Source organism: Coenobita brevimanus, chromosome 100, assembly GCF_032717465.1.
Source record: "Coenobita brevimanus isolate Jiangsu-jjx chromosome 100, ASM3271746v2, whole genome shotgun sequence".
NCBI lineage: Eukaryota > Metazoa > Arthropoda > Malacostraca > Decapoda > Coenobitidae > Coenobita > Coenobita brevimanus.
In genome coordinates, this window is record NC_137053.1 from 63,879,333 (window position 1) to 63,900,279 (window position 20,947).

The 20,947-nt window shown below is 45.9% G+C and overlaps 1 protein-coding gene and 1 non-coding gene across 2 annotated transcripts in view; both read left to right on the forward strand.

Annotated features, from left to right (window-relative positions):
* LOC145414710 (uncharacterized) overlaps window positions 1–20,947 on the forward strand; it is a 373,182-nt gene that overhangs the window by 122,167 nt on the left and 230,068 nt on the right. The window lies entirely within an intron of this gene.
* On the forward strand, window positions 1,117–1,235 carry LOC145414787 (5S ribosomal RNA). Its single transcript, XR_013899941.1, has one exon. It is a non-coding gene; the product is annotated as a 5S ribosomal RNA (ribosomal RNA).

Genomic DNA, 20,947 nt, shown 5'->3' on the forward strand with positions numbered 1-20,947 from the left:
TCCTTTCCATCTCTGCCCTCTATTTCTCCTCCAACAGATCATTCATCCTACTCCTTTTCCATACCGTCCCCTCCCTTCACCCCCTATGCCATACTGTCCCCCTCCCCCTCCCGTTGTCTCCAGGCCGCTGGCTTCGTCATCTTCAGTCATTATATACTTTTCATAACGACGCCATTTGCATTCGCATTGCGCTGCATCGAGGGTATTTGCATCTCAAATTGTTGGGGCCCGACCGCAGCGTGAGGCAGGCAGGCGGCAGGGCAGGGAGGGTGGTAGGCAGGCAGAGAGGCAGACTGTGAGACAAGTTACAAGCAGGCTAGCAGACGGGTTGGAAGGGTGGTAAGCAGACGGAGGGGAAGACAGGGAAGGAAGTATATCTTGGGGCAGGTTGACAAGCAGGCAGGGAGGTGGGTAGGCTGGCAAACAGACAAGAGGTAGGTAGACAGACAGAAATGTAGGTAGCAGGCAGGCAGGCAGGGATGTAAGTAGGCAGACAGGCAGGCACAGAGGCACGTAGGCAGATGGGCAGAGGCGGGGAGAGATACGATGGCAGACAGGTAGGATGGAAGGTAGGCAAGGTGACAGTAAGGCAGATGGGGTGGCAGGCTCATAGGTAGACAGGCAGGTGAAGAGGCAGACATGCAAGAAAGGGGGCAGGTGGGCAGGAGTACAATGAGGTAAGTAGGTAGGGAGCCAGACAGACAGGTAAGCAAGTAAGGCAGGTGAGAAGAGAGAGGGTGTACAAAGGAGGGCAGACTTTAAAGATGTCGATGCACCCCTCCTTCAGCGATTTATTTGGCGTTTTATGCTTCAATATCCTGTTGTGTGTTATTAATGCAAAATATGTCGAGGTTTAAAAGATAGGAGGAAGGGAAGAGAATATTGAGATCTGGTGTGGAAAATATATGATGCTGATGGACGATACTGGTGACCGCTATAATAATAATAATAATAATAATAATAATAATAATAATAATAATAATAATCCCTCCATCCATCCATCATCCAATCCTATATTGCCCCATGAGGAGCGTAGGAGCCCGGGGCTAGGCAATTGGTCCCGATATTTAAGATGAGAGTGAAATAATAATAATTATAATAATAATAATAATAATGGCCAACGGCCATACCACGTTGAGTACACCGCTTCCCGTTCGATCAGCGAAGTTAAGCAACGTTGGGTCTGGTTAGTACTTGGATAGGCGACCGCCTGGGAACACCAGATGCTGTTGGCATCCCTACGTCAAGTGGGGTTGGTGGAGGATTAGTGCCCCTCCCTGTAAAACAATTGACTCTAAGCCCTTGGCCACCCCGTCTGGGATACATGGCGTCTGGCAATGAATGAATGAATAAATAATAATAATAATAATAATAATAATAATAGTAGTAGTAGTAGTAGTAATCATCAGTCATCGTCATTATCATATCCCAACCCTTATTCCCCTCTTAATGATGGGGTGAAGTAAGATGATGATGATGATGATGATGATGACGACGACAACAATCATCATCATCATCATCATCATCATCATCATCATCATCATCATCACTAATAGAGCTGAGAGCTGGACAGTGTGGGCAGGAGTGTGTTACATGATGGAGGGTAATATCGGGAGAGGCGTGATGCTGGGTGGGCGGGGTTGGGCACGAGGGGTGGGGGCGTGGCCCTGAAATATTAGCCACATCCAATTCTTTATTTAATTCTTTCTCTCGCTTTTGGTTTGGATCTCTCTCTCTCTCTCTCTCTCTCTCTCTCTCTCTCTCACACACACACACACACACACACACACACACACACACACACACACACACACACACACACACACACACACACACACACACAAAAGTCTATTTTCTGCTTGTGGATGTGGGAGTATATATATATTATATACCCCGGTATATATATGTGTGTGTGTGTGTGTGTGTGTGTGTGTGTGTGTGTGTGTATGTGTGTGTGTGTATTTGCGTGCAACGTGTGCATGTACGTGTTCGCGTCCGATAACCATGTGTCTGTATTGCATGTGTGTGTATGTGTCCTTGTTATTCCGTCTCTGCTTGTGTAAACGTGTGTGTGTCTGGTATATGTACGAGTATGTATGTATGTTGTATGTAAGTATATGTAAGTGTGTAAGTATATACAGTCACCCAAGGACCCCTCCAGAGGCCAGGTAAATATGCAAAACACTTAAGGACGATAATCACACTCGAGGTAATAAAGCTGTCATCCTTGTGGTCATTAGTCAGGCGAGTAGCGTTCACGTTAGAGCATCACCCCACTCCGCTCCTTCTCTCACCCCCTCCCTCCCTTCCTCACCCTACTTCACCCCTCCTCTAATCCCTCTCCCTTCCTCCCACACCCAACCCTACTCCTCCTCCCATACCCTCCCTCCCTAACCCCACCCTAACCCTCCTCCGGTATCCCCCCCCCCTACTCTCCTTCATCCCACTCTACTCCTCCTAACCCCTTCTTCCCTGCACGTCTTCTCTACTCAACCCTGCCATGCCTGTCCCCCTGCCTATACCCTTATCTACCCTGCCCTGCCGTGTCCCCCCCATCTTCAACATATTTTGCTCTGGCCTACCCTTCCATGCCCTGCACTGCCTTGCCCCACCCTCTCATATCCTATCCTGTACCACCCTACCCCACATTCCTTCCCCTTCGTTCTCTTTTCTTCTCCTCTCTTCCCTCTACTCTGCATCCCTACTCAACCTTCCTCTGTCTATCTCTCCTCACCCACCCCACTCTTTCGCCTCATTCCCACTACCTGTCCTCCTCTCCCCTCCGCTCCTCTCCTCAATCCTTCTCTCTATCCTTATCCTTCAACATGTAGAGTTAGATCTTGTAGTCATAGTTTTCTCTAACAAGCAGCCTCGAAAGGACCATAAGGTCTGTTGCTGTTTGCTTTCCCTTGTAATCCTGTGTAATCCCCTCCCGTCCCAGTCCTTCTCCCCAAGCAGATATTAACACAAAATATTCGCTAAATAAATGACGAACCTGCTCATTAAGACAGCAGATAATACTGAGATGAGCTGACAAAATCACCATTATTTTAAAAAGAAGACATAGTAGGGAAATTAACTGAGAAAATTATAAATATTCTGAAGAGGAAATGAAACGGTGCTAGGATAAGTAAATTCAGTTTTATTTTTTACTTATGCAGAATCACTGCTGTTTTAAATTCGCCAAAATTATCACAAGTTCCGACTGAGATAGAAACCATTGCCTCAGAAGAATCAGTGTTATTTTCAGTGATACAAAAATTGCCATTCATCTTGGGGCAGATTTGTTTTTGTCATTGTGTGTGTGTGTGTGTGTGTGTGTGTGTGTGTGTGTGTGTGTGTGTGTGTGTGTGTGTTGTGTGTGTGTGTGTGTGTGTGTGTGTGTGTGTTATAGCTCCATCATTAGTACACTGTTAGCATATTATTTTCTCCCGGATAGAATGTAACTAGCGATCAGTTACCATCTCTCTCTCTCTCTCTCTCTCTCTCTCTCTCCACCGTGTCAGGAAAGAATGTGATTAATCTTGCGTGCTAAAAGAGTCTTCCTGTCTCTCTTGGATGGGGTCTTTCTTTTACATTCTTATACTCTTACTCATTCAGTCTTTCATTTTCATTCTTCCCTCCATCTCGTACGTAATCAGTCTTTCAGTCTTGCATATTAAAAATCTTCCTGTCTCGTGAATGGGGCTTCTTTCATTATTCATTTTTTTTTTCCATTGTACTCCTTGACTCACTCTTTCACTTTTTCACTCTTTTACAGTCTTACAGTCTCCTTCTTGTTCTTAGAGAAATCCTTTTCTTTTTCATTCTCGTACTTATCTTACTGGACGCACTCCTGCATTCTTACGTGTTTAGATAGCGAAACAGATAGAGAGCATTCTGCCCATGAGCTACGTGAAATAGGTGCAAAAAATCTGGAGCAAGTTTGTAAAAAAGAACTATAGTAGAAGAGGAAAACCGGAATTGATAGTAAAAAGTAGGATTTGAGTACGTCACCCCTCTCTGACCCCTTACCCCCACCACCAACACCCATCCCTTCCACTGCACACATATAAAAGGAAGAAAGTAAAAGACGGCAATGTACTGGAAGGATTAATGTGTTTCTGAGTCCTTCACCATAAAGGATCTTCCCTAGGCTAATAGTAATAATAATAATAATAATAATAATAATAATAATAATAATAATAATGATAATAATACATGTAATAATGTAATAATAATAATAATGTGTCCAAGCCCTTCACCATAAAGGATCTCCCCTAGGCTAATAATAATAATAATAATAATAATAATAATAATGTCTGGTGGTAGAAAGCATAGATTTTTAACAGTACCAGCCATAAGTTTCTTTCTTATAAATAAACTCTTACTGTCTTAACACACATTACGTTAAATATATTCCCATTTTTCACACATCGAAAGAGGAGAAACTATATTATTCTTTTTACACTCCATAAGGCTTGAAATATAAGCTTTTGGGTAATAGGTACTTAAATAAATAGACACAAATCTTACTCCCCCCATTCGTACTTTCACACATTGAGCCAAATATATTCCCATTTTTCTTACATCGACAGAGGGGAGACTGTAATCATATTCTTACACTCCATAAGTCTTCAGATCTAGGATATATGAAGCAGACAGCTCTCACTCCTCTTCCCCTTATCCCCCCAGGCTTTCACACACCTGTTCATACTTTTACACATTAAGCTGACGTATCTCCATTTTTCTTACATTGAGAGACGGGAAACTATATTATTATTTCTACACTCCATAAGGCCTGAAACGTATGGGGTGTCTGGTGGATAAATTCCCCCGAATCGCCGACACGTATCTTTGTTTTCGACGTGTGTGTGTGTGTGTGTGTGTGTGTGTGTGTGTGTGTGTGTGTGTGTGTGTGTGTGTGTGTGTGTTTAGATTCAAAGGTTTTTAATGAATTGTATTTGGATGAACCTGTATAAATTCTCATATTTGTACTAGCTTGAGGTATACTTTGTGTGTGTGTGTGTGTGTGTGAGAGAGAGAGAGAGAGAGAGAGAGAGAGAGAGAGAGAGAGAGAGAGAGAGAGACCCTTGAGCCGAAGAGGTTAATATCATCACTTGTATCATGATGTGCTTGGGTCTTGTCCTTGCTAATGTTTGGGTGAAGGAGGAGACGTGGAGTCTATTGTTGTTGAAGGAGGCTGGGGGAGAGGGGTAGGGAGGAGTTGGAGGAGGAGAGGATGGAGAGTGAAGGAGAAACGAGGAAGAAAGGGAGGGAATAGAGGTAGGGGTAATGGGAATAAAGGGAGGGAAGGGAAGGAAGTGGGTGGGAAGGAGATGAAGGTGGAGTGTAATGGAGAATAGGGATGGAAAGGGAAGGAGTGGAAAGGGACGTGAGAAGAGTAATATAAGGAGAGAGAGAGAGAGAGAGAGAGAGAGAGAGAGAGAGAGAGAGAGAGAGCAACCACGAAGCTAAGCGAAACGAGAAGTCAAAATAAAACTCAGCAATAGATCAAGACTAATGTAACCCCAGAATCGTGTGGTTCAGCTCTGTCGGCATTGACTGCTACTCAATCCCAGGACATTATTTCTAGATGTATGATATTTCTCCATTGCGGGTTAAAGTTTGTCTTCCAACGATGGTTACGGTTACTGTAATTAAACCCTAGCCCTGCCGACCCTCGAAGCCGGACATTTGCCTAGGGAAACGAAGCTGACTCGAACCGCGCGTGAGTTACAAGCGAACCAAGACAACAGGCCCGGTAAATACAGCGCATTTTAGTAACAATAACCGGGGGAATAATTGATCTCTCGATATTTACGTTTGAAGGGAGGGTTTGGAGGGACGTGGAGGGAGGAGGATGCTACGTTTGGAGGGATCGTAAGGGTGGGAGTCGTGGTGGTTCGCGGTGGGCTCGTGGGTCGCGTTGGTGGGGGTCGTTTTGCTTCATTGACTTGGAGGTTTGCCCTGTTAATGCATTCCAGTCAGGTGGCCTAGACGTTTGGATGCTTGGCTGTGGATTGGTTTTGTGTGTGTGTGTGTGTGTGTGTGTGTGTGTGTGTGTGTGTGTGTGTGTGTGTGTGTGTGTGTGTGTGTGTGTGTGAGAGAGAGAGAGAGAGAGAGAGAGAGAGAGAGAGAGAGAGAGAGAGAGACTTTCATTTCCACACTTCGTTCTTGTCTCTTTTTTCTCACTTTCTTCATGATCCTCCCATTATTTCTTCCTGTAACCCCCTCTTTTCTTTTCGTTCATTCCCCAGTAGGGTGTCCTATATTTTTCCTTTTTTTCTGTTTACTTTATTCCTTTTTCTTTAATGCTAGTATCTTTCATTCATTTTATTTCATTTTATTCCTTGTTATATTCTGCTTTTCTCCTCCTCCTTTTAGCTACTTGTTTGTCATTCTTTCATTAATAATTACATCTCTCCATTCTGTTACTTCACTTCTCTCATCACGAGTTTTTTCTCCCCCCCTCCCCACTTTTCCCACTTTCTCACTTCTTTTCTCACATGTCTCATTCACCTCTCTTTTTCTCTCGTGTCCCCTCCTTTCATCTCTCTTTCTCCTGCTCTTTCTTCCTCCTCTTTCCTCTCCATTTTGCCTCTCCTCCAGCCTGCCACTTGAGACTGTTATTACTGTGCGCCTCACCACATTGGAGATTCCCCAGGGCTGCCCAGAAGTCAACTTTGTCCCCTCAAGTGTCCTCCGCCCTACCACTTGTCCTTCCACTTGTACCCCTCTCCACTCCTCGCTTTCCTCCATCTTTCCACCTCCCTCCCCTTCCCTCTGAGTTTCCCGTCTACTCCCTTCCCCCTTTCCTCCCTCCACCTCCTCTCCTCTCCCTCCCTTCTCATCCTGTCTCATCCCATTCCATTCCTTACCCTCCCATACAAGGGATAACACGCAGGGGCGATGCCATAGTGGGGGTGCTTCCAAGTTGATGGGTCTTATAAGTAGTCAGTTTAGAGTATGTTAACCCTTCCATTAGATGCCGTCCTAAGCTTACTATTACTACCTCCACAAGACTTCAGATCTCTCGTAGTGAAGGGGTTAATGAAGCCTGTATCTCCATGGTCTTACCCTTCCAGTACAAGTGTCTCCAGGCTGAATAAAACCGTCTGAAGGAAGCCAGAATAAACTGATAAATACGTTATCGGAATGAAGAGGCTAACCAAACTTCACACCCTCCAACTCTGCCCTATTCCAGCTATAGATCAGGCTTGGATGTTACGGTCAGCAGCCGATTTCTTTACCACTTGACCGGCCACGACTGAGGTATCCGTTCTGTGAGACTGAGATAAGGATAGTAGATAAAACACACACACACACACACACACACACACACACACACACACACACACCAATCGAAGCCGGTATCTCGAACTGAAATTATCTTAATGTTTGGATTTCCTTTATTGGACCTTCTTTAGAAGTGATAACTTTTTCAGGTTTTTCAGCCTTTGGTTCCTTCTTCCCATTATTATTGAGTCGTACCGTCGTTATTTTCCTTCTGCATTTATCCTATCTTCTCTCTCTACCCTACACTCTTCCTTTCTACTTCATACTCCTATTCCTTCTCCTCTTTTCTCCTCCTCCTCCTCCTCCTCCTCCTCCTACTCCTCCTCGTGTAAGATGAGTGTGTAATGGGACTGAAGACCTGAGACCTCGCTTTTGATCGATGATGCTGACAACCTTCTCTCCTTCACTCCTCCATCCTTCTCTTGTTTCTCCTTCACTCCTCCATCCTTCTCTTGTTCCTCCTTCTCTCCTCCATCCTTCTCTTGTTCCTCCTTCTCTCCGTCCTTCTTATATATCCTTCCTCCTCTCCATCCTCCTCCTCTCTTTCATTACGCCTTTGCTGCTGTCTCACATTTTCTTTCCTTCTTCCTCCTTCATTTCATCCCGTCCTATTCCTCTTACCCATTTCTCTATTTCTTTTCCTTAATGCTTTTTCTCCTTTAGTACGCCATCTTTTTGTTTCGTTTTTCCTCCACTTCTCCCTCCTTCCCCTGTCACCAGTCCCTTATTCCTTCCTCAATTTTTCCATCACGTCTCCAGCTCATTCATTCCTCTTTTCTTTCACCCATGTCTCCTTTTCTTTCCATCGTCCTTGTATCCCTTATCATGTATTTTCTTTATTCTTCAGTCTTGTTTTACTCACTCTTTCTTTTATTTGTGAACTTTTTTTTTTTTTCGTTCTTCGGTAATGGTGTTTCTTGTTCATTTTTCCCATCTCTTGTTTGTTTATTTCCTGTCTTTTTTATCTTAACTCATCAACTCACTTCTATCATCCTTCTTGCTCCTCTACCCACTTTCACTCGTGTCTAATATTCTGTTGTCCAAGGTGTTCCTCCGCTTTTCGTGTCTTCATCGTTCTTCTCATCTTTCCTTATCTCCCTCCCTCTCTTCCATTTTTCTCCCTTCTGTTCCCGGTTCCTCATCTTTCCTCCATTCTCCCTTCCTCTCCTCCTTTATCACCATTCCTTTTTTTTCCATGTCGCCTCTTATTTTCCTCCTCCTCTTCCTCCTCCCCCTCCTCCTCCTCCTCCTCCTCCTCCTCCTCCTCCTCCCCCTCCTTTCTCCATTCCTCCTTATCCTCCTTCACTCAAGCGTATGGTAGCCGTGATGTAGGTCAGGTGAGGATTAGAGCTTATAATATTACTGTCCTGAGTGCTCCTTGATCCAGGGGAGAGAGAGAGAGAGAGAGAGAGAGAGAGAGAGAGAGAGAGAGAGAGAGAGAGAGAGAGAGAATCGTGGTATTTACGGCACGTATTATGTGAGGACTTGTATCTTTTGTGTGTGTGAGAGAGAGGGAGTGGGGAGGCGTTCACTTGGAAGTTCATGTGTGTGTGTGTGTGTGTGTGTGTGTGTGTGTGTGTGTGAAATTTATGTGTATGTATCTGTGTGTAGGTGATAACTTGTACATCATCACAGTGTTGGTCTGGAGAGAGAGAGAGAGAGAGAGAGAGAGAGAGAGAGAGAGAGAGAGAGAGCGTCTATGGTTAATTTACATAACCTTGACACCTCAGCTTTCCGTTCCCACCCACCCACTCACCTACGCCCTCATACCCACCCCACCCACGCCCACCTGTACCTACCCACCCACTAACACCAACCACCCGCAGTACTCACCCGCTTAGAACCCTCTCACCTACCCAGTCACAAATCACACCACGCCACGCCACACCACGCCACGCCACACCACGCCACGCCACGCCACACCACACCACACCACACCACACCACACCACACCGCCTAGAACTACTCTCCACCACAGCACACCACCTTATACCTTCTACCTTTATACAGACAGAAAAAAAAAACGTTTACACCCACTTATCACAGGAAACCCACACCCATTTCAACCCTCTTACGCCCACCCACATATTCACCCACACTCCCACCCACTCATTAACCCCCCGTATATGCCCATCACTCCCTGCATCTCCTCACACACTCCCCCCACCTCCACCCCCACCTCTATAGCTACATTCACCTTCGTAACCATTCTTCGATTGAGCTGATATCCATTCTTTGAGAGGAACATAGGCTTGGGTATTATTCATGTCCAGCTCGGCTCGCACATACATACGCCTTACATCACACACACACACACACACACACACACACACACACACACACACACACACACACACACACACACACACACACACACACACACACACACACACACACACACACACACACACACACACACACACACACACACACACACACACACACACACACACACACACACACACACACACACACACACATCTATTCTAACATCCACACCCACACGCCCTCATCAATATATCTGCACCGACATACCCACACCCACTCTCACCTATTCTCTCCTACACCCACACCCACACCCACACCCAGCCTTTTCCGTGGGGGTAGAGTGAGGTGGGTGGGATGGACAAGGTGAATGTGGTCGAATGATAAAGGCGTCATCTCAGGGGCGGCACGAACCAAAGATGAAACTGATCGACTCGGTGAAAAGAGGCCCTTGTGTGTGTGTGTGTGTGTGTGTGTGTGTGTGTGTGTGTGTGTGTGTGTGTGTGTGTGTGTGTGTGTGTGTGTGTGTGTGTGTGTGTGTGTGTGTGTGTGTGTGTGTGTGTGTGTGTGTGTGTGTGAGGGAGAGAGAGAGGAGTGGGGAGAGAGAGAGAGAGAGATGGAAAATAGGAACATGCAGAGGAGAGTTTTAGATGTTGGGTCGGAAAAGAGGACAAGATGGCAAGAAGAGAAGGAACATAAGGAAAGAGAGAATGGAGAAGACAGGAGAATCGATTACCAAGGAAGAATGAAAAAGAGGAAGAAAACATGGCTAGAAGATGATAAGTCAGTACAAGGGGGAAGATGGGGAACGAGAGGAAGAAGCTAGAGAAGAAAGCAGTGAAGAAGAGGAGGAAAACTAGAGAGCAAAGGTGTGGACAAGATGGAGGTGGGGGGAAATGGAGGTGAAGGCAACAATGGGTGATCGGAATGGGTGTGGTCGCCTCTCTCGGTAACGTATGACTCAAACCTTTTATTCTTGATCCTAACTTGTGAGGGGAGTAGGCCAGAGGAGGGGGGGATTGGAGGGGATTCTTGGTGGTGGGGACGTGGGGATGGATGGTGGTGATGTGGGTACGGGAAAGGAGGGTTGTGGGAAAGAGTGTGGGTGGGGGGATGCTTGGGAGTGTCTGGGGTAAGTCTAGGAGTGTGGGGAGGTTGTAGGAGTGTATCGGGGACGCGTAGGAGTGTGGGGAAGTTGTGAGTGTGGGGAAGGTTTAAGGAAGTATGTGAGGGAGGTCAGGGTGCTTAGATAAAAGGTGTGGGGTGTATGGGGGAGGTGTAGCTAGGGCAGTTTATGGGGGAGGTGTAAGGTGTGTAGGATGGTGTGAGGGTGTATTGAGAGAGAGATGCAGTGTGTGGAGAATGCGAAGTAGGATTGTAGGTGGGAGGTGTGGGGAGCTGTGGAGAAGTAGAGGTGTGGCAGATGTGGTGGGAGAAGGTGTAACGATGTGAGTAGGAGGTGAGGAAGTGTGATAAATGAAAGGAGTATCTTATGCAAGAGTGGGATTGTGTAGACAAGTGAGAAAGACAGTTAAATGTGTGAAGTGAGGCTGTGAGATGGAGGTTTAGGACTGTGAGATGAGTGAGGGTGTATCTGGTGTGAAGAGCGAGTAGTGTGGCGGTGTGAGATGGTGTAAGGGTGTGGTTGGTGTGTAGGGTAGATATAGGGAAAATGATGGGTGTGGTTGGTGAGAAAGAAAGAAAGGAATGGACGTGGCTGTGTTGAATGGAGGGAGATTGGAAAGTTGAGCAGGTCAGAAGAATGGGCGTGGGTGAGCATAGGGTGTTGGCAAGGAGGGAGGGGGTAGTGTGTAATAAGTAGACTATTGGGTCAGTGAGAGGAAGTTAGGGCCGTAATTGATGGTATTCTCTCTGTCAATATACTCTTTTTACTTTAACTTGGTCTAGAAATACCATCCCTCCCTATTGAATGCCGAGTTGTAACAGTAGATTAATACTAGAATATGGTGCTAGTCACGAAGGAGTGCTGTGGAGAGGATGTAGAGCCGTAGCATTACCTTATTCTGCCACTGAGCTACGGTACATAAAGGCGCGAAAGGTCGAAAATCTGGGCCAAGTAAAGGTGAAAGAACCATACCAACTTATCCATCGGGGCGAACCACAAATCCAGTATACCGGTACTAAGGATGAGGTGAAGGTGTAGTCAGTTCACCATAACCTGACAAATTTTCGTTCTTTTGGAGCTTATTTCCCGTAGGTCATTGGCAGGCTTAATACAATACTACGAACCTAGAATCTACATCCATTCCATAGCACATTGGGTGAGTAGCATCATATTCTAGTGTTGACAGTACGGCTCTACATAGCATTTCTGCTTGACTGAAACCATATTCTAGCGTTAATATCTTTTTAGGTACAGCCCAGCATTCAGATTGGAGAGATTAGGTAGGTTTGGCCAGGATGAAGTAGATAGAGTATAGGAAAGGCCTCGTGTGCTTGTGTTGGAGGGTGGTATTGTGTGATTGTGTTGGAGGGTGGTATTGTGTGATTGTGTTGGAGTGTGGGATTGTGTTGAGTATGGTATTGTATGGCTGTGCTGGGGTTTGGTGTTGTGTTGTTGTGTTGGTGGGTGGTGATGTGGGGAAGATGTGGTATTGTGTGAGTGGGTTGTAGGATGGATTGTATGCTCGTGTGAGATTGTAAAGAGGAGCGGAGGGATGATTGGTGGGGAGTGAAAGAGACCTGGAACAATGGCTAGAAAAGAGACAGAAAAAAGGTGGACCTTGAAGGTATTATTTCTTAGCTTGCTTTTTCTCCTGCATGTCTGCTTTTTGTCTGTGCATTTTCTCCTCTTGTGTTTTTTGTTTAGTCTGTCTGCTTTTGTCTCCCCATCTTCCTATTTAACTGTCTGTGTTTCCCTGTATCTCTGCCTGTTTTCTGCCTGTCTGCCTCTGCCTGTCTTTTTTACCCTGTTTAACAGTGTGTTTGCCTGTCAGTCTGCTTGTTTCTGCCTTTCTCTTTCACTGTGTAACTTTTTGTCTGTGTGTCTGCTTTCCTGCTTTTCTGCCTGTCTGCCTTTCGTGTCTGTATGTCTCTCTGCCTGTTTGTAGAGTGCGGAACAGCTGTGTGGTTGAGTCAAACGTGAGCACACCTCCCTCGTATCTCTCTCCATCTCTCCTTTCCCTTCTCCCTCCCTCCTTCTCTCCATCTCCTCCCAATCCCTCTCCATCACTCACTAGTCTTCCTCTTAATCCGCCCTACGCTCTGTCTTCCTCTTTTTCTGCACCTCTTTTCGTCCTCGTCAGCTGCACATCATCATCATCATCATCATATCATCACCACCTCCACCACCATATATTTTCGGCAACCCATATTTAGTGATCATAGAATATTAAGTCACGGGGTGTGTTTGTTTAGTAATTTCCAAGACGATTTACCTCTTCTTTATTTATTACTGATAGGTGTAGGTGCCCATCATCCACTTACATGATTTAGTACAACCTATATTGACTCTACACTGAATGATAAACTAAAAGGCTTCTTGTAACTCAGGAAAATGAACTAGGTAGCCAAGCCCCTAGCCTCCTCACTACTGTTGAAGAAATACTGGATTGATTGATGGATAGATAGATTTATAAATGGCGCTTCTTGTTCTTCTTTCCTGTCTTTATTTTTGTCTTTTCTTTTTCTGTCCTTCTCGTCTCATCTTTTTCTTACTTTCTTGTATTTTCCTTTTTTTCTTTTTTGTGGTATCTCGATATTGGAACCAGATGTTGATCAATTAAGGCGCACATTGGAACTGTAATACAACACTGTGGAAATTACGGCACACATTTATGGCACCTTGCGACACACAGTTACGGCGCCGTGGCACCTACCGTAATTACAGAGCAGGTTGACGTCCGATAATGACACCCATTTATGACACACTAACCAGGATTATGACACAGTAGCACCCAATTATAGCACACACTGAGAACCAAGTAGACACAATTACATTACATATTAATAGCCAGTTTTAGCACAGTTTGTCAGCCAATCATTCACGCATTTTTATGTCACTGACGCCCTGTTATAGCACACCTTGACACCCCAATTATAGCTCACCTTGACACCCAGTTATAGCACACTTTGACACCCAATTGTAGTACACTTTGACACCCAATTATAGTACACTTTGACACCCAATTATAGTACACTTTGACACCCAATTATAGCACACTTTGACACCCAATTGTAGTACACTTTGACAGCCAATTATAGTACACTTTGACACCCAATTATAGTACACTTTGACAGCCAATTATAGTACACTTTGACACCCAATTATAGTACACTTTGACACCGAATTATAGCACACTTTGACACCCAATTATAGCACACCTTGACACCCAATTATATCACACTTTGACACCCAATTATAGCACACTTTGACACCCAATTATAGCACACTTTGACACCCAATTATAGTACACTTTGACACCCAATTATATCACACTTTGACACCCAATTATAGCACACTTTGACACCCAATTATAGCACACTTTGACACCCAATTATAGTACACTTTGACACCCAGTTATAGTACACTTTGACATCCAATTATAGCACAGACCCTTGTGGCACTGATCAGGCTCTTGTGGCACTCACCCTGGCACCCCGATTCCGTCTGCAGATGTTCCTATTTCCTTATACACGTGTGCCAGCTGTTCACAAGTCCTTAGAGGCCATTTTCCATGCCGGGACAAGGGTGAAATCGCTCTTAAGGACGCGGTGCCCATGTTCACGGAGCCGTAGAGGTGAAGGAGGCTGGTTGAGGAGTGCCAGAATGGTCCTTGTGGCTCCGGGCGATTGTTAGGAGGCTTTTAAGGTCCAGAATGCCAGGGAAAGCAGTGCCAGAATGATCCTTATGACTTAAAGCAATTGTCTGAGGCTTTAAGGGCGAGGGTGCCATGGAAACTAGTGCCAGAATGACCCTTGTGACATTTGGCGATTGTTAGAAACCTTTAAGGTCGATATCCTAGGGATAGTAGTGCCAAAATGGTCCTTATGGCTCATGGTATTTGGTGGTGGCACTAAGGCCGAGAATGCCATGTTGGGTAATGCCTGGTTGGACCTTATGGGGCGGGTCAATCGTTCATGTGTCGGGTATTGGATCTGTTTCCTGTTGTGTTAACGGCCCAGAGTTCCCTAATGACGGAATCATGCCCGTCTGGCCCTGTCCATGCCCCTGCCCTTCTTTTCCACCCTCCTTAACTTTCCTACATCCTTTGCCTTCCATCCTACCTATATCTTTTCCCTTCCTTTTTTTCCTTCCTACATCTTTCGGCTAACCTCCTTCGTAGATCCTTTGCCTTCCTTCCTCCCTACATCCTCCTCCTTCAGTCTTCTCTCATTGTACTTTCCCTTGCAGTTCCTTCCTTCCTTCCTTCCTTGCATCCTTCCTTTCTTCCTTCCTTCCTTCGTGCTTGCCTTTGGTTATCGTAATCTCATAGAATAGATACCTTAGTTCAGACTAAAGGAACAGTATATTTGATGCTGTTTGCATTTTTTTGTACTTAGCTTTCTTCCTTCTTTTTTTTTTTTTTTTCCCTTGGATCATTGTTTCTTTTCTTCATTTCTTTTTTTATGTCTATTCTCATATACTTTCTCTCTTGTTTCCTTCCTCCATTACCTTGCTTTATCTCCCTCTCTCCCTCCTGTCTTCATTCCTTTTCGTTTATTCTTCGATCTTCCCTTACACTTCCTCCCTTCCTTCTCCTTCCCTTTGTCAACCTTTTCTCGCTTATTCTTCAATCCTCTTTCACATTTACCCCCTTCCTTCCTTCTTCACATGTGCTTCCTTCTCCTTGTCTCATATTTCCTTCCATCGCCTTCCCTCATACTTTATCCCTTCTTCATTTCTAACTTTTTTTCCTCCTCCTGCTTTTTTCCTTCTTTCCTCCTTCCCTCTTTCCTTCCTTCCCTCCCTCATTCCGTCCATTACTCGGCCGCCAGTCACCTCACCGCCCCGTTTCTGTTTATTTTAGGAAACACATTCGTCCTTCTACGATAATTCCTGAAGAGGGGGAGGGAGAGAGGGAGGGAGAGAGGTAGGACAGGGATGGATGGATGAAGAGATGGAGGGAGAGAAGGTCGGATGATCGGGGGAGGAAATGGAGGGAGAGACAATGGATGGATGAATGGATGAGGAGAGGGAAGGAAGGAGAAAGGGATGGAGGCAGGGGTGGATGGATAGATAGAAGGGGGAATTTTGATTTTAATGCAACTTTATTATTATGCTTCTCATTTATCCTGCGAACGGAAGCTAATGGGAGTGGGGAGACGGATGGAAGGAGAGAGAAAAGGAGAGGGGAGGCAGGAAGAGATGGGGAGGGGAATAGGGAGATGGATGGAAGGGAAGAGAACAGAGGGGAGAGGAAGGAAGGAAGAGAAGAGGGGAAAAGACGAGAAAAGAAAGGGGATAGGAGGAGGCAGAAGACGGGAAAGACTGATTAGTGTTTGTGAGGGTGGCGGGGTGGGGGAGAGGGTGGGGGTGAGGGTGAGGGTGGGGGTGGGGGAGAGGGTGGGGGGGTGAGGGTGAGGGTGAGGGTGGGGTTGAGGGGAAGGAGGAGGCGGCCTGCTGTAAATATTTATCACTGTGAGGGGACACTGTACTGCATCCAAACCCGATGTGGCTCTCCCATATACGTCTCTCATTTTACGCCTCATTATTAACACCAGATTAGAGCCAGCGGACTATTGCCTCTGTCTGTGTTCCGGGTGTAATCTGGTTTGGTATTTTATTTTGACTAACACCAGACGGTCATTACACAGACTAACCCCTGACGATTCCTTGCCCCTTACTTCTCATCACTTTATGTAATACTGTACTTTCATTTCACTATCATCATCGTCATCATCATCATCTGTCATTTCATTTTCCTTGTTTCCTGACTCCACTAACTTCTCTCCCCTTTTCATCCTTCCCTACCATTCTCCCCCTGCCCCCTCCCTCTCCTGCTTCCTGTTTCTTCCTCCCCCTTCCCACTTCCTCCCCTCCTACCGATTGGCAGGGATTTTACGATAGTCAGGCGTAATTCTCCCCTCTGCCCCCAACCCTCGGCGGCCGACCCTCTTCGACATTTCTGGGTCTTTGTCGTGACGCACAGGAATCTGAGTCACGTTCGAAAGAGAGAGAGAGAGAGAGAGAGAGAGAGAGAGAGAGAGAGAGAGAGAGAGAGAGAGGTGGGGGTGAAGTTGGAGGATTTGTTGGGGAGAGTAGATGGGGTGATGGATGGAGATGGTAGATTTTGAAGGGACAGGAAACTGAAGATGGCAGGGGTGAGTAAGAGGTATTAGGAGAGGGGGAAATGGAAAGGGATGATGGGTGGAGAGGGGGAAGGAGTTGGAGGTCGATAGTGGGTGGAGTGAGTGGGGAGGAAGCTGGAGAAGTGGATGGAATGATGGAAGGGTGGTGGAATTTTAAGTAGAGGTAGGTGATGATGGAGTGGTAGGTGTAAGGATTGTGGTTGTTAGAATGGTGGTTGTTTGGGGGGCAGGGAACTGGGATGGGGGTTGTTGTGGATGGTGGCTGTGAAAGGTAGAGGTAGTTGGAGATGTTGGTTGGAAAGGTTGTGGCTGATGGGATTGTGGTAGGGAATGGTGGTTGTTAGGATGATAGTTGATGTTTTTTTTTATTCAGAGACAGTGAAGTTAGAGGTAGTGGTTGTTGAGATGATAGCAGTAGGGAGTAATGGTTGTAGAGATGGTAGTTCATATTGTGGTAGTTAGGATGGTGGTTGTAGGTCTCCCCCAGCTTCCTCCTCCCTTACCTGATTGTCTCCTAAAGTTTTATAGTTTCTTAAAAATTTCTCCGTTTCCTGTACACGGAGTTGAAATGGATACCACAGGAAGAGAAGGTCTAGAGTTACATATATATTTATTTTAGCAGAATTGATTTACAGCGGTTCTGTAGTTCGATAGGGGAAGGAATAAATGAAGTATGTACGAAGGAGCACATTATTAAGTCTAGTATTCTTATTTATATCTGGTAATTGACAGAATGACTCGTATCCCAACGTTGTATAAATGAATCCACAGGGGAAAATGTGTATATGGTTTTGTTTTTGAAGTGGAGCCAGTTATCTGAAGTTTTTTAATGATGAATGAAGCCCATATCATTGGTGTGTGTGTGTGTGTGTGTGTGTGTGTGTGTGTGTGTGTGTGTGTGTGTGTGTGTGTGTGCCGGAAGTGGTGTGTGTGGAGGGTGGGGGTGACCTGGGCAGCACATGCACGTGCCCACGTGATTTATGACACTAAAAAGAGGAAGTAATGGGTAGCTGACCCTCGAGCCCCCCCTCCCCGCTTCACCCTCCCCTCGTTTCCCCTCTCCCTGCCACGCCACCAGCTGCACCCTCTCCTTTCCCCCCTTTTCTTTCTTCCTCCCCCACCCCCTTTCTTATCCCTCCACCATCTCCTTACTTCCATCTCCTCCTCTTCTTTCGCCCCCTCTCTTCCCCTTCCCCTCCTCTCCTGTTCCTCTCCTTCCTTTTTATTCCCCTTTTCACCCTCGCCTTTTCCTCTTCTCTTCGCCTCACTTATATGTTTTCCTCCCTCTGTCCTTTCTCCCTTACCTTCTTGTTACCTCTTCTCTCCTTTCTTCATCTCCCTCTACGTGCACCTTCATGTCTGTTCCCCTACTAGCTTCCCTTCCTTTGTCCATTTCCCCTCTCACAGTTTCCCTTTCTTTACTCTTTTGCTTTCGTCATCTTCTTCCCTATTCTCTTTCTCCTCAACCCCCTGTCCTTTCCTTGTATTTTGCCCTCTTCACTCTCCCACCTTCCTCGCCTTTCCCCCCATCCCCTCTTCTCCCCATTGCCCATCACTGTCCTCTTTCCCCCCAACCCCTCTCTTCCCCTCCTCTTCCCTCCCCCCAACTTTCCTGCTTCTTTCCCCTCACTAACCCTTTCCCCTTCCTTCTCTCCTAAATCCTCATTCTCCTTCGTCCCCCTTACGTGGTTCACGAGAGAGAGAGAGAGAGAGAGAGAGAAAGAGAGAGAGAGAGAGAGAGAGAGAACGCGAGGAGCTAAATATAATCCAGATCATTACCGTGTTATAAATCTAGGCGAGGGACATTAGCTCCTGTTTACATAATGGCGCTGGTGAGAGACGCATAGCCGCGCCCACAGACACAAGGTGGCTTTGAAGACGCGCCCCATGTTTGATTACACCCATGTTTTATTGTCTGGTGGAGATATAAAGTGTTCAAGACAGAAATAAAGTGTAGAAGACGGGAATAAAGTGGCCGAGATGGAGCTTGTTGACGAGTGTGTAATGGGGACCGTATGTTACCTCTTGACTGTGCTGGTCCCCCTTCCTCCCCATCTTCTCCCATGCTTAATAACACATGTTAAATTCGTACGCTGGGTAGTATCCATATAACCAAAATGACGCCTGGTGGTTTAGTGGGTTATGGTGCTCCAACTGGATGGTGCCTGTATGGGGTCCATCTGAGGGATGCTGGGGTTTATCGCTCACGTAATGCCGTTCAGGAGAAAGTGAGGCTGGTCGTCATTGCCATAAATTTCGGAACCGAGTAGCCTAACCCCGGGCCTCTACGCTCCTGTTTACATGGGGCAAATGGGATTGGATGTTGTTGTTAAAGCTGATGAAAATTGTGAAGAGACAGCCCATGTTTGATTATATCCATGTTTTATTGTTTGGCCGCAGCGAGAACAATATTAAAGACCCGGTTTTATTAGCGGGATATTTTATTGTCTGGTGGCAGCAAAAATAAATTATGGAAGGCGGCGATTTTATTCGGTTGAAGTAAACACATTCAGTCCTAGGTTTGTCTTGGGATTTCGTTAATGCTAATATTAGTGGCGGTGTAAGCGTTGGTTCATCTGTAATGGCCTGGTAATAATTGCATCCGCCTCTCTCAGTGGCTGTGGTGAAGGCGTTGTCAGGCTTGATTATTTGATGATTAAAGTGTTCTGCAGTGATGGACAGTGACTTAATAGATTGCAAGTGAAGAAGACTTGCTCACATCCACTATCTCGAGTTGCTGAGAGTCGAGGATGAGCCCTTAATCCGTCCACTACAAGCAGTCTTAAAGCTAAATAACATCGTATAGCTGTAACAAAGCTAAAGAGATAATACAGACTAATACAGGCATCTTGTACTGAGAGGAGTAAGCTTTCTCCCTCTCCTTCGTTGCTGATTACATTTTCTCTCTCTCCCTCATTGCTACCTTTTACCTGTCAGCGAATCATGTAGTCTTATCTCCGACGTGTTGTGTCTCGAAAACATGAGTCGATAGATCAGATGAACAATAAAGATCCGTGTGTGCTAACTAGACGGAGTGGGAGGGGTGGGTATGACAGGAGTGGAGGACGGCGAGCTTGGGTTGTTTACACACTTCACAGTGTGTTTAGCTACGTTCACCATCTGACAAGGTAATGCGGCTCAGTGGATGGACGGACAGCCTCACCACACCACACCATGCCAAACCACATCACACCACGCCACGCCACGCCACGCCACGCCACGCCACGCCACGTCATACTACACCACACCACACCATGCAACGGGACTCCACACAACACCACCAACTCATCATTCCACCTGCTGACACCTGCCCAGTCTGATTACTACTCACCCCCGCTCATCCTTACCACTCTTACAAGATTTCTCTCACTCTTATCTCCACTCACACTTAAATCTCTACTCTCACACACTCTCACACCCCTCTACTCTCACTCACACCTTTACTTTCAATCACACCACTTCATCACAAGTGGTCACATCACCCTTTTTACTCCTCAGTGCCCTATTTTTTTCTATATTCCCTTTTGTATCGCTTTCGCCGTGTTTCCTGCGTTTTTCTTCTCAGCCCTTCATACCTGTGGATACATGCTTTTTTCTTTCTTTCTTTGTTTTTGTTACGGGCTGACTCAACGATTTTACTCTGTGGAGGTTTAGCAGACAGAATGGCAGCATAGTCGTTACCTCAGCTCAGTCAACATACTGAGTCACATATCATCAGATCAACACCAGGCAGACATGCACAGCTTAAAGAAATTATATTATTCTGAGTCACCGTGGAAGGAAGAACTGATGGAAATGATGGTGTGAAGGAGGGTATGGTGCTAGATTTATGGATGGTGTTGTAAAAGAGAGTAGGGTGTTAGATCTACGAAAAGTGGTGTAAAGAAGTGTAGGGTGTTAGATTTGTGAATGGCGTTGTAAAAGAGAGTAGGGTGTTAGACTTATGAAAGGTGTGGAGGAGAGTAGGGTGTTAGTAGGGTGTAAAAGCGAGTAGGTGTTGTTAAAGAGTGTAGGGTGCGTTAGATTTATGAATGGATGTGGTGAGTCAGTTCATCTAGGGTGTAGGGGCTGGGTAACAGAATTAAGAAGTTTGTCTTGGCAGGCATTAAGATGATCTCACCCCACCCTTAAC